A 14,741-nucleotide genomic window follows, 5' to 3' on the forward strand; every position below is an offset into this window, starting at 1 on the left:
TCTTAAATAATATGTTCTTCCGTCACTATTAACATGGTAATTCGGATACTTTTTCCCTTAAACAGCGCCTCTACTCTGGTTACTCCCCGCCACGGCTTCTTGCCTCATTGGTTTCACCTTTAGGATGGCATAGTCCTTAGGGATTTTTCTTCGTTTCCTCTTTGTTAATAAACTTCTTAACATATTATTCTTCGAATAATTCTACTATAAAGTAACTAATATGAATTTATTTTATCATATCATGATTGATGGGAATTATGAATTTAGTTATTAATAATCATAAATAAATATACCTATTCGGGTAGTTTTGATATTTCTGAGTTTTGTTCCTCCATAGCTTTTTCCATTGGAATATGTTTATTTAATTAACTGAGTAAAGTATTTGTTGTAGAGTGGAGAGAAAGGTTGCTTCAACTCATGAAGGGTTGCTTTTGCAATGCCTTCTGCCTTCTTTATTTATAGAACGAAAGGTAATCTTTACAATCAAACTAACTTTACACATGTTTTTTAAAACTAAAAACTAAAGAACTAAAAAGTCAACAAAAGGGGCTATAGGCCTAACCTACTAGCCTTTAATTTCCTACAAGTTTACATCTACGTAAAAGTCTTATTTGTACAATAATTCAATCAATAGTTAAGACTTTGTACAATAATTCAGACTTTGTACAGTATCTTGTCTCCGTTGATTTTGTCGTATCTGCTCCATTATTGCTCCTTATCTTATCTTTCCAGCTGGCATTTTGTCCTTTTTATTCTAGATGTACTTCTGGAATAATATTATCTTCTCCATTACACCTCGAACATTGGTGGTCTGGATATTTGTGTCTAATTGTTTTACAATATCTTGTTAGCAGTCCGTCTGAAATAAATCCTTTTTTTTATTGCTCTTGCGGTAGATTGTTTTTTTGGATTGAGTAGTGTTATTATCCATTGTCTTACATCTTCCATATCTGCTTGTCGTAGCTCTTTTGAATTTGAGTAAATCATTTGATGATCTCTCGAATAATAGCTCCATATTGGGTTTCCGTTAGTATGATTATTTGCTAGTTCTTGAATGATCGTAGCTAGTCCAATAAGTCGTTTATTTGCATAAAAATCTGGTATCTCAATTCTGGGTATCTCCAGTTGCTGCGTAATATCTTCTGGGATGATCATATCTCTAGTTAGTCCTATCTTTACAACTTGTATAACTGGTTTTATTTCATCATATAGTATCTCTGCCGGTGCAGTATAACACTTTATATAAAATAAATTTCGTGTTAAATGATTTTCTATAGAAAAGATTACTGAACTATCGATTCAATTTTTGATTTTAAGATTTTTAATTAATGATTAAATAAAAAAATCTAATAAATTATGTTAAAATTATCTTTTTATAACTAATTATATAATAGTAATTTTAGATATCAAATACAATTAAAAAAAATAAAGCGATAGATACTTCATAAAATCGAACTAAACCGTCAATTAGTTCCACTAAAAAAATTATACCCCCCCCCGCCCCCCTCACAAAGAGTTGTTGAAAATTAGGGATTGGAGGAGTTAAAAAAGTTTCAACCTGATTTTCAGGATGTCCATTTCGTTTTTCTAATATTCTATTTTCATTATATGTTTTTGTATCACATGGGAACTTTATTTTATTTATTATTTTAAATGAAAAAAAAATAAAAATGAGTAATGAATTGAAAAGTAAGTAATTTTAGGTTGTGTGATTTTTATGAAAGTTTAGTAATTTTTGTGTTATAAATAATAGTTAGGTGATTTTTTTTTCGAAATATCTTATCAAAGTCACTTATATTTTTTTTTTGGGGGCAATACTATTATTGAACTCTAGAAATTGTTCCAAACTAACTAAAACTTATACTGATAAGTTTTTTACGAAGAAGTCTTTTTTCTTTTTCCTTTTTTATTTTTTATGATCCATATTTCACTCAATACCCATTAATAAGATAAACAACTCAACAAAGGAGGTAATATGCTAAATGGATCAAATGAAATTATGGGTTAGTGGGTATTTGATGAAATATGAATCATAACAAAAAAAAAAAAGTAAAAAGGAAAAAGACTTCACCGTTAAAAAGTTAACGTTTTGTGACTTTTAGTTAGTTTGAAACAATTTATAAAGTATAGTGACAATATTATTCAAAATAAAATCATAAGTGATTTTAATAGAATATTTATAATAATTGAGTGATAATTTAGAAAATTTACTCATTAATATCACCATCATTTTTCATGTTATAAGCGAGAACAGATCAAAGAAAATAAATGAAAAAGTGGCATCCTTTATAAAATTATACCTACTAATATCTAGCTAACTTGCTTCTTTATAACATTAAACAATTGGTTTTCTTCTTCTTTTTTTCTACCGTAGAGTAACTGAAATGCCAAATTTGTGGTTATTTCCACTTGACTTTTTAAGGATGAAAAATAATTCTGTCAAACGTCATAAATTAGTATTCGCAAATTTATGCATGTGTTTATCGAATTTGTTTTTGTATTTAAAGGGCTTAAAATATACTTCAACGATGTAAAATGGTATAAAAATATTTTTTATCTATCTATTAGACCTAAAATATCCTTTTTCTCTATTTATTGAGTTTAGTTTACTCTTTTATTTAATAGATCAAGTTGACTCAAATTCATCAATGACGTGTCTTTTTTTTAACTGATTAATTACTAATTAATTAGAATAATTAATTTCTTCTCTAAAATCTCAATCCATCAATCAAATAACCCGATCCGCTAATGACCCGCGCCACCCAAACTAAAAGAAATTATTTTCAATAATATTCCTTTCTGATGCTAACAAATATAATGGATATATTTCCGATAGTAGTTGTAGTTGCAGTTTTTTATTGGATAAAAGCTGCTCTAAATACAAATTTACTATGAATATTTGTGTAGTGTACATATAGAGGGAAAAGACTCTCTATATATTGATTTACAAGCATTGCTATATTGACCTTGTTGTATTTCGTTAACTTCTAATAATCAAAATATTCATGAACTTGGTCTGGATAAATGTGTTTTAATTTAGGATATCATCTAAACAAATTTGCTGATGTGCATTATATTTCAAATAAAGACATAATATGAATCGTGCGTTAACTCATATTTTTCTGCCTTGCTTTATTTGTGCAAGAAATCCATAGAGTCTTCAATGTGTTTTCTCTATTGTGACTAAATACATGAGGTTTAGCCACGTATATGTATTTGTTGAAACTAGTTAGGTTATTTTGATATTTTGAAAATTTTGATATTTTCTTATTTGAAGTTCAATTTTAATACACGAATTCGGATGATAAATTTTTTTTTCAATCTACTAATTTCATATACCTTGAATTTTGAACAACTAAGAAGAGAAAAGTTATTAGCCCATTTTTCATTCAACATCATTTTGACATTATAAATATGTCAATCATTCGGCCTTTTTGGTACTAATTACCTGCTTTGTGATCTTTAAAATGTTTGAATATATTTACACTGAAATGAATTGTCAATTCGGCTGAAAAAGATTTCTTTTAATTTGGGTGGGACGGATCATGAGTGGATTGGGTTATTTAATTTGGGTGCGTTGCGATTTTAAAGGAAAAATTAATTATTTTAACTAATTACTAGTTGATCAATTAAAAAAAGACACATCATTAATTAATTAAGGTAAAATTGATCTGTTAAATAGAAGGGCAAAACAATCCCAATATGTAGACGCGAAGAAAATTTCAAACCCAATAGGTAGATGAAAGACATTTTTGCACTATTTCACATAGTTGAAGGGTATTTTAGGCCTTTTTCATAAAAAAATATTTTGAACAGTAATTACTTATGTTAGAAGAAGTAGTGAGGCAGCTGAAATAGATATGTCTTCGTTAGGGGTGGCAAACAGACGGATTGAATTGATTTGGACGGGTTAAATATGGATCGATAAAAAATAGTTTGAATTGCAATCTGCCCATATAAATATGGGTAAATATGGATTTGATCAAATATGAATTGAATAAAAATAGTTCCAACCCACTTTATCTCCTAAAATAAAAAACTTGAAACTTCTATATCATATCAATTTGACTTTTTTCAGTTTTTTTTTTTAAATTTTTTCTTTTTGATTTTTTTCTCCCTCTCTTCTATATATAGCCTCTAGTTTTTTTTCTCTCTCTTCTATTTCTACCCTTTGCTTCTCTTTCTTTTTTCCTTTTTAGTCTCCTTTTTTTTTTTTTTACTTCTTTCTCTTTTTTTTTCTTTTTTGATTTTATTTTATATTTTATATTTTATAGTTTTTTTTATTTTTGAAAATCATGATTAACCCAAGTACAAATTATGAATAATGACTGAGATATCATAACCATTCAGAATATTTGTATTCATCATCATTTTTTTTCTTTTTCCTTTTCTCCTTTTTCATTGTTTTTTTCTTTCTGATTTTTTTTATATTTTTCTTCAATTTTTTCTTTACGATTTTTCTCTCTCTTCTATCTCTAACTTCTACCTCTTTTTTTTTATGATAGCGAAAATACCATAAGCGCATATTGATTTATATTCGCCCAACATTTATAATTTTTGTAAGTACACTCAAGTGGACTTCACCTAAAGAACAGATACAGAGATAGTATCCAAAAAGATCTTGGAATTACATTCGTCAAACCAAATATCTTTAGCAGTCGCAAGAAGTACACAAATCAAGGTTTCTACGTACTTCCTGCCTTGTCTTACCTTAAGATCCTCGCTTCGTGCCTTACTTCTGCTCTAACGAGAACTCTAAGATGAGGGAGTTAGAAGTCGGATTTGAAGTTGGATTTTCCCATAAATCGAAGGTTATGTGGATCCTCAACCATATATGAAATGGAATAAAGATGGACCGAACTTACTTAATACAATTGTATATTTGTATTTATTTTTTAGACTTCAAGCTCATATTTGTATTTTATAGTTTGCACCGTTATATATATTTTATATAATTCACACTTATATTTTATATATATTGATACAAATTATATTTTATTGATATAAATTGAACAATACAAATACAAATGATAAATTTATTTGAAATATATAGTATGATACAAATAAATTTAAAGTAAAAAATATATATAAAATATAAAATGCAATGACAAAAAAAAAGATGAGGAAAAGAATATAAAAGAAGAAGAAAAATGACAAAAATGACGAACCAAGAATGAAAAAGGTGGAAATGGAAATACAAAAAAAAAAAAAAGAATGCGAAGAAAAAATAAATAAAATTGAAAAAGAAAAAAAATTGATGAAGAATAAGAAAGAAAAAAGTGTAAGAAACGAGTAAAAAATAAGTGGGAAAAAATAAAAAAATGAAAAAGAAAAAAAAGTAAACTAAAGGAAAAAAAGAAAGAAAAAAATAGTAAATTAAAGGAAAAATGAAAGAAAGAAAAAGAAATAAAAGATATAAAAAAATAATAATAAAGGGGAGAGACTATATATAAATTATATTTAATTGATAAGAGATGCTATAGATTGTATAGGCTAAATGAGATAATTAGAAGTTTGTATTTAATAACCCATGTAGGTCTCAAACGAATACAAATGATGAAATAAGAATGAGAAAGGAGAAAATGAAAAAAAAAATACAAAGAAAAAGAAATAAAAAAAATAGATGAAAAGATGAGAAAGAAAGAAAGAAATTATAAGAAGCAAGTAAAAAAATGAAAAAACAAAATGCAAAAGAAAAAAGTAAATTAGAGAAAAAATGAAAGAAAAAAAAACTAGAAAACAATAAAAAAAAATGAAATTTAAAGCATAGGTGGGTGATCTCTGTGTTTAAATGGGTACCTATATTTTACCTATTTTATCCATATTTGTATGAGCTTTTAAAATGAGTTGAAGTTCATATTTACCCATTTAAAATGTGAGTGATCCAATTCAATAAATATGGATTAAATGGACTTTTTTCATAAATATGGGCTTAAATTGCCACCCTTAGTCTTCGTCAACATGGCTAAAGGGCAACATGGTAATTTCAGTTTAAAAAAGTAATTTAATTGGCTAAAAAGGATTGTCGCTCTAGCTTCTATTGCGTAACTATTTGTATGTCGTAGCAAAATTACCCCTATGCTTATGTAACATTACATCATCCATTTAGTAGCCATGAAATTTTTTATTTTGTGCCTCATACGTCATATAATATTTGTATGAGATTTTTTTTATGATTAACATGTGAAGTTCATGGAACTCACTTATACAAGAAATCTTTTTTTAATAGTCTTCTCTTTTACTATTTTTTTATAAAATAATTCTAACTCTCTTCTCTTTCTTCCCTATAATACTTTTTTTTTTCTCTTTGTTAATTTTTTTTCTTGTTTTTGGTTAAGCTAATTTTCGTTAATTAAAGTTGGAATATATATATTCCTCATAGGTATTAGGAATCTGAAATATTTGCCTTTTGACACACAAGTGATGTTTGAATCATAAAGTAAGTTTAGTTTTGGTTTATTTTAATTTATTTATTTTTTAAATATTTATGTGTGTTTAGAAAATAAAAAATCATATATTTTTTGACGTGCATTTAAAAAGCTACTGACCTGAGAAAATGAAGGTATTAATTTACTCATCAAGTCAAATAGTTTTATGCTACTTAATTCACGCAATAGAAAATAACTAGTAATATCTCTATTTATTATGATAGTGCAAAATCTAATTTAGATAGGACTTGTAAATCTATTCCTATATTATTTAGACTAAAAGTTCTATAGGTATGAGTTAAATAAGTACTCAAATTGAAGAAAAAGTTAATTTCCTATTCCAACTATGAATTTAAAATTCACCTTATTTGAAATTTTTAAAGTTACAGTTGGAGTTGAAATTGCATTCAATCATAGTTTTTGCAATAAAATTTGAAATTTAAATTTATTTTTTAAAAAATATAAAAAGTATGATTTAATAATGTAATATAATTTAAATGAGATTATTTATGAAAATAAAAAATTTAGAATTTCTTTTTTAAAAAAATTATAAAAGTGATAAAAAGAAGCTAAAGTTAAAATAGTGAAAACAAGTATTGAATTGTTTTCTAAATGTCAAATAAAATTTGTTGAACAAAGGAAATAATTTTTCAAAATAAATTAAAGAATATTCATGGTCAAATGGATATTTAGAAAAGTGAAAAAAGTTACCAAGGAGAAAGAAGAGGGAAGTACTTGTGTCTCATACGCCATATATTACATAGCGTATGAGACACAAAACAAATCTTTATTTGACCATGCAAATGTCTAAATATTGTGGCATAAGGGAAAATATACTCATGATAAAGCAACTTCTTACCACATCTCAATCACACTCAATTATATTACATGAAGAGACTTAGAGGGGAGTGAATTATGATAATCAGTCCATGCCTAGAATCACATCAAAATCCACCATAAATAGAATAATATGGTCAGCATAAGTATTAACATCACTAACTGTCATAATGCATGATCTAAATACTCATCCACTACTAAAGAATCACCCACGGGAGTAGATACTCGCAATGGATCAAAAAATAAATCACTAGTCAACTCCAACTGTGATGCATAATAAGCACAAATATAAGAATAAGTGAATCCTCGATCAAATAATGCAAGGGCCGACTGGCGTAACACAGAAATCGTACTTGTAACAACAGAATCCAAAGTCAGCCTCCAGTCTAGCAGGTACTGGATATAACTGACCACGTCCGCCACCTGGTCGGGTACCTGACCGACCCCCTGTCCTGCCTGCCTAAGAACTTTCTCGAGTACCTTAGAAACTACCCATGTGATTATGAAAACCACCTCTAGCTGAAGGATGAACTGCTCTAATAGGGGAAACACCCTATGCTAAAATAACAATCGCCCCACGACTAAGGCACTCATGTATAAAATGATCAAAACACACGCAACCATAACAATCGTTTTGCCCTTGGGCCTCATGATGTATCTCCTCTGTCACCTTAGCATGATCTGAAACCTCAGAATAAAACCTACCCACAATGACCAAACTCTGAGTATACATATGAATAGGGAGTCTCAAACTTCTTATAAAGCAGCGACCTTCTCATACTTATTAGCTAAAATAGAAGTTGCATGCATAGCCAACTCATGAAAATGAGCCTCATACTCCGCAACTGTCATGGAGCCCTGCTTCAATTTAGAAAACAAATCCCTCAAATAATCTCTAAGGCTACGAGGCATATACTTCTCCAAGAACATTTTTAGAGTACTGAGTCCATGACAAAGAAGAAGATCCAGCTATCCTAGAATCCATATAACCTCTCCACCAATGACGAACAAATATGTTAAACTAAAATGTGGTGTAAACCACATCACAAGTATCAATAAGGCTCAAATCATGAAGCCTATCCTCACAAGTCGTTAGAAACTCATAGGCATCCTCGCCTGGAGCACCAAAAAACCTAGTCGGAGCCAATCTCAAGAACCTACCCAATATCTTTTACTCCTCAAAATACATAGCAGGCTGAGGTAACCACTAGCTGAGCAACTACCGGTGTATGAGGAACCTCATCTATGGAAGCTACAACTACAGTTTGTGCCCCTACCTCAGTACCACTCTGATTAGTTGAATGTGCACCATCATACGTCACACCAACAACTATCCCTAAAATCTAACTATAGCGAAAAAACCTCAGGCTCAGGTGCAGGAATAAGGTTTGGGGAAGGATTCCTATACTGTCCCCTAGTTGGAGACATATCACAAGGCTGTCTATGACCTCTAGGTCATCCACAAATAGAAGAAGGATCCCAAGGCTCGGTCTTATGACCCTCGTCTCGTGTAGCGGTAGCACGTGTACTGGTTATCTGCAAAAGCATAAAGTCAAATAAATACTTTTTACAAACCAATTCAAACTCTTATCACGATATGAGTGAAAGAAGTGAAGAACTTTTAATAATGTCCCATATCCTCCCAAAGATAGGAAATGGATGTTAACGTTTCAATCCATAAAACTCTACTAGACACTTGCTCTTGTATTAAGAATACTGGTGAAACCTAGGCTCTGATACCAATTTTTCACGACCTGATTAGCGAGTCATGGTGTCACCTACTAAACCCCACAAGTAGGTAAGCCAAACAATAACCTAGAGCTAACACAGTGGGTTAATTCCATAGAAAATGCCCAATGTAGTCCAAATTCAATGAATATAAGTTAAGATATAATAAAATATTATACATAGATAAACAGTCCCAATCCCATGACCGGGTAGAGCCAGTATAAGAACATCTAATGTCAATAATACTACTAAAAAGATTCAAAATATAGTTAATACATCTGTCTCAAATACTAAAGACTGAATATAAAAGATATAGGAAAAATGGGCGACTCGAAGAACTCTATCAGCTCACCCTATCTTCAAAAATAATCACCGCATAAAAAATGATCATCAGCGATAGCTAGTGCTTGAATCTACACCAAAAAGGTACAAAAGTGTAATATTCGTACCACAACAATGGGTACTCAGTATGGATCATCGGTCGACTGAGCTAAATTATGATATAAGAATGATAAAGTGCAAGATTATAATTAAGTCAATGTACAGAATCAAACCTGAATCATCTCCATCCTCACTATACATAATTAGCAAATAAACCAAAATAATAGTAATGACATATTGTAAAGAGATCAAACACGAGCAAATAAAATTATAAAAATGGCTCTCATATGCCAGTTGATGCAAAATAAAGTAAAAAACTCATCGCAGCATCCCATACTGGAGAGTACACACAAGGATGAAATAATTTGCATATGCATCATTTACACTAACCATCACCATAATTCAAACATCATTTCACAATTCATCACCATTCGACATTATACCATCACTTAGCAATTTACTAATAATAATCCACAATCCACTAGCTATAGGAATCATAACATTAACCAACATTATTTTTAATATCATATTTCAATATGAAATATTTATAGTCATCAATTAGAATCCCAACTTGCTCTGGCCTTGGGTCCTTCCTTTCTATTCCCCAATAAGTGGACCGTAGGAGCGTGGGGGAAAGATAATTGAATCAGTCCTTCTAATCAAGCAAGAAAAATAGAGTCAGTTGTCTGCATGGGTCACCTTCTTCTAGGCTCCACTGGATGACACAACATTTTTGGCCGATTCTCGTCTTTCGTCTTTTATTTTGTGTGTCGAGCGAGTTTGGAAATAAGGTTCATAAATATAATCAAGACTTGGAATTGAATTGGTCATAAATATCAACTAGACTCTAAATCAAACCGGTCATAAATATCATCAAGACTCAGAATTGAACCGATTATAAGTATCAACAAGACTATAAATTGAATCGATCATAAATATCATCAAGACTTAAAATTGAACCAATCAAAAATATCCTCAAGACTCGAAATTGAACTGGTCATAAATATCATCCATTATCATAACAACATCACCAATAGCATAAATAATAATAAAATTAATCCTCAAATTTACCCACATAATGATTTAGTGTCTATATTGCTCATTATTGCCTAGATAGGCCTTTTTAAGAGTGTAATAAGCATAAAGGTTCACCAAAACTAGCATGTCATAGCCTAAGGTGGGTTAAAGTCCACTTCTACTCCTTAAGTTCCATTTTAGGCAAAATCTACCTGAACTAGGATTAAGGTATCTAATTTCACCTTTAGATGCCAAATACGCCTTAATTCGCCCTAAAATAGGAAATTCCCACAAAACATGAGCAACTGGGTCAATTATGCCTAGTTTGATTTATTTAAGTCATTCTCATGCTAAACATGAGAGATGAAGTCCAAATCCTCTAAAGAATAAAGGAACAAGCTAAAATATTCAAGCTTATGATATCAAAATAGCCTAAATGGCTCAACTAACCCCTAGTCTTGTAATTCATCAAACCAACACCTAAAACCCATCCCAATCCAACACAATATCATAAATATACTATGAAGTAGCTTAATCTAACAAGGGTTAAACATAACCTACCTCAATTCCAAAGAAAGCTCAACAATCTACTAAATCTTTGTTTTTTCTTCCCGAGATTCATCTATACGAGAATATTGATACCCATATTACACCATTGTGCTTCGAGTTCAAAAATCTTGCCAAAACCTCATATGGTTCCCACTCACATAAAAATATATTTGAGACCAACCCAACATGATATTAAGCTCATGGAGTCAAAATCCTCAAAAAGGGGTGAAAACCAAGCAACCTTTAGTCTAAAATCAAACCCTAAGTGATTTGGGGCTTTAGTTAAATATTTAAGAAATTCAAGCATGAATTTGAAGGATTCTTACCTTAAATCTAAAGATATTCATGAAAATATATGTTAATAAATCTCCCAAGTTACCCCCAAGAGTCAATTTCAAGTTATCACACTCTTTTAGGGTTCTTAGTTCTTAAGAGTGAGTGAAAATGCCCAAAATATGGCCTAAGGAGTCATTTTATACCCATACCAAGTGTCCTGGTATGGATATCGCACAACAGGGTATGCAATGACACTACATTAGTATAGGAGTACTATAGAGATTGCCATCCTCCCTTGTGCAATCGCAGTATCCTCTTCGGCACCAGATATTAACTAAAGCTTGGAAATTTTTTTAAGTTTTTGCTAAGGCCTTGGGATTTATTCAGAATCAAATTTATCCAAATGAACTATGTAACCACACTAAATTTAGTGTTCCAAATGCAATGGTAAAGTCAAATTTTCCATCTGAGGTTGTTTTGACCAAATGTAGGTCCCACGCCCATCTTTTCAATCAATAGGTCGAAATGAGTTCGGGTATATTAGGACCTAAACCAAAGGTCTAACTAGTATGAAATTGATATTTCAGAGTTGTTGGTGTAGTCAGAATTTGCATCGTAGATCTTTTTGCTGAATTTTTTTCCTGGAGGCTATTTGGAACCAACAAAGATATTCAAACAAGGAATTGACTCTAAAAATTAAACCAACTTCCCGATAACCGAACACTCAATTTTTGCAAGTCACAAGTGACTTGGTCCAGCTATGGAAAAGCTCTAACGGCAAAAATAAGTGAAAATATAGAAAATGGCATAAGGGTCATACAATATCTCTGGTACTGGATGGAGTAGAACGATGATGATGATGGTTAGTGGAAATCCATGATTAGGACCACATCAATATATACAAGTACACCCAAAGCCCTAGGGTTTTTTTTGTCTGTGGGCCATCTTCTAGAGAAAAGAGGTCATCGTAGGTCCTTTTTTGAAGTTTATGAAATTGAAAACTATTTTCCATAAGAATAAATTCATGAATTAAAAATTAAAATCAACAATTTTGAAAATCTTCCAATCACAGTATTGTCAAATCTAATCAGCCGACTAGCTTTTCTAAGTCAGGTAGAAAAATATAGCGATGGTATATCTATATATAATAATAAATATTATAGTTTTGAAGGATCCCAATGGTCAACTAACTTTAGTAAGTCGACCAAAGGAAACAATCACTGTCATAATACCTATCATAAAGATATTACAGCTATAAAGGATCTTAATGGTTAACTAACTCCAGTAAGTTGACCAAGGGAACTAGTCATAATCATGGTACCTATCATACATGTTTGATCACTGAAAGATAATTTCATTCCTTTTTCTATCACTATGGTAAACCATGTTATAAATATTTTACTTGCATATTTCATTCTAAAAATCTTGGCAAGTGGGTTCGGACACCCAAAACTAAGTCTTCCAATCCAAATACTAAGTAAAAAGACCCAAGAATACTTGGGTACCTTGAAATAATGATAAATCTATTTCATAGGAACACCAAGCAAAGCCTAAAGAGAAGTGATATCTTGATAGTTGTGATACCTGGAAAATCTAAACCAATGTTAGATCCATGTTTAAAGTTCATGCATAGTAAATTATGGTTATTTGGTAGTTTATGAGTGAGTTTGATGTATATTAAGGCCTCAAATAACTCCTAGCTATTAGATAGATCAAAATATTCCTTACTGATTGAGTTTTTGGAAAGAATGTTACTTTAGTCAACTTTAAACGAGCATATCTTTTGCTCTACTGAGAATTTTCTATCTCAAGACCTATCAAATTGTAGAAAATTGAAATACCTTTCCAACTATAATAATTTTTCCCAAATCCGATACTCGGGTGAGAAGTTATGACATTTTATAGTGAAAAATAGTATCCCAAAGCGATAAGGTTACGTCAAGGTGATGACCAAAATAACATTCATCCTTTTCCAATGGACCACTGCGATAATGCCTTATCGCACCAAGGGGTAATTTTATGTCAGTAAGGTACCGCAATGGCATTGTATAGCGGCAAGGTTCCATTTCAAAATTGTCTGTTTCCATTAGCACAACGCGATAGCATCGCATCACGCCATTGGACAAAATGAGGATTGTCCCTTTTCCAGTGGCCCAACGTGATAAGCACCGTATTACGCCGGAGCCAAAAATTAGGATTTTTCCTATTTTGTGATTTAATTTCCAGGGATCGTTTGGTCTTTTTCCATGGCCCTAAATCCATCTAAAATACGTAATTACAACCCTAAAGGGGCATTATGTGCCTTATTACTCATAATTACTCTCCAAGAAACTCATTATCTCTCAAGAACAAAACCTTAGCCTTCAAATTCAAGATTAATTCTCAAGAAAAACCCAAAGAACTCTCACGAATTCGTCAACCTAGGTATGTTTAATATTCATCCATTGGTCCCTTTCACCCATGGAGTCCACGTATCCAATTTTAAAGTCAAAGTTGTGATCATTATAAGTAATTATAATTTTAAATTGTAATTTTAACCATGAATCCCCATGAATTTTGATTCTATACCATGTGTACATGAAATTGTTGTTGTTATTAAACCCCACACGTTTGAATAATGTTGCTCGCTGATTTAAATCATAATTAGTGATGTTGATGTTGAAATCATGCTATTTCTACAAGATTTAAACTATTCCCATGCTTAGCTTAAACTACGAATATCAAGTGTTTGATAAAATGCCTATAAGAATAACTTTTGAATAAATGCTTTCACATTATGTTTTTACAGTTTTAGTACTATGTTGCTATTATTGCTATCGATCCCTGGGGTTTATGAACACCCAAAAACTTAGATGTTTACTTAGCCTCAGTATCTTCAGAATAGTTCCAGACATGATATGAGCAATATTAGTTTAGTCAGTTATCATGATCAGTTAAACTTAGAATAATTTAGTATTTTGAGTCAGTTCAGTTGGGAGTAGGATTTAGCACTGAGCGAGTGCCGGGATGAAAACTTCCCCGTCAGTTAGGTAGAGTCATTAGTAGTAGTCCCTGTACTCTAAAACTACGTAGCTGCATAGGATTTGAGGAGTCACCCGTCAGTTCAAGCTTGACTACCTCCCAAGGAACACCCGTCAGTTTAGGCTTGACACTCTTAGTCCTTTGGGATAGTACACCAGTGGATCCACAGAACTAGCGTTACTACCTATGGCATGGTACTGGTACCTTTCCAACTGGGGTCACCGATTGGACCCTAATTTTCTCCTTGGGGCATGTTGGTTAGATAATGGCTCCCATAATCTCAGTCCAGTAATCAGCTCAGTAATTCAATTTCAATTTTTCTTGACCATAGCATATAGATATCAGTTATTCCTATATCAGTACTCAGTATTTTAGTTTATAGGTCATATTAAGAATATGTTTTATGCTTGGTCATGCATTCTGAGTATTTACAAATTTCATGCGTTCTATTCTGTACTTCATGTTATTCATTCAGTTAATTATTACTACTGTATATGAAACCAT

The sequence above is a fragment of the Capsicum annuum genome, chromosome 11, assembly GCF_002878395.1.
Source record: "Capsicum annuum cultivar UCD-10X-F1 chromosome 11, UCD10Xv1.1, whole genome shotgun sequence".
Classification (NCBI taxonomy): domain Eukaryota; kingdom Viridiplantae; phylum Streptophyta; class Magnoliopsida; order Solanales; family Solanaceae; genus Capsicum; species Capsicum annuum.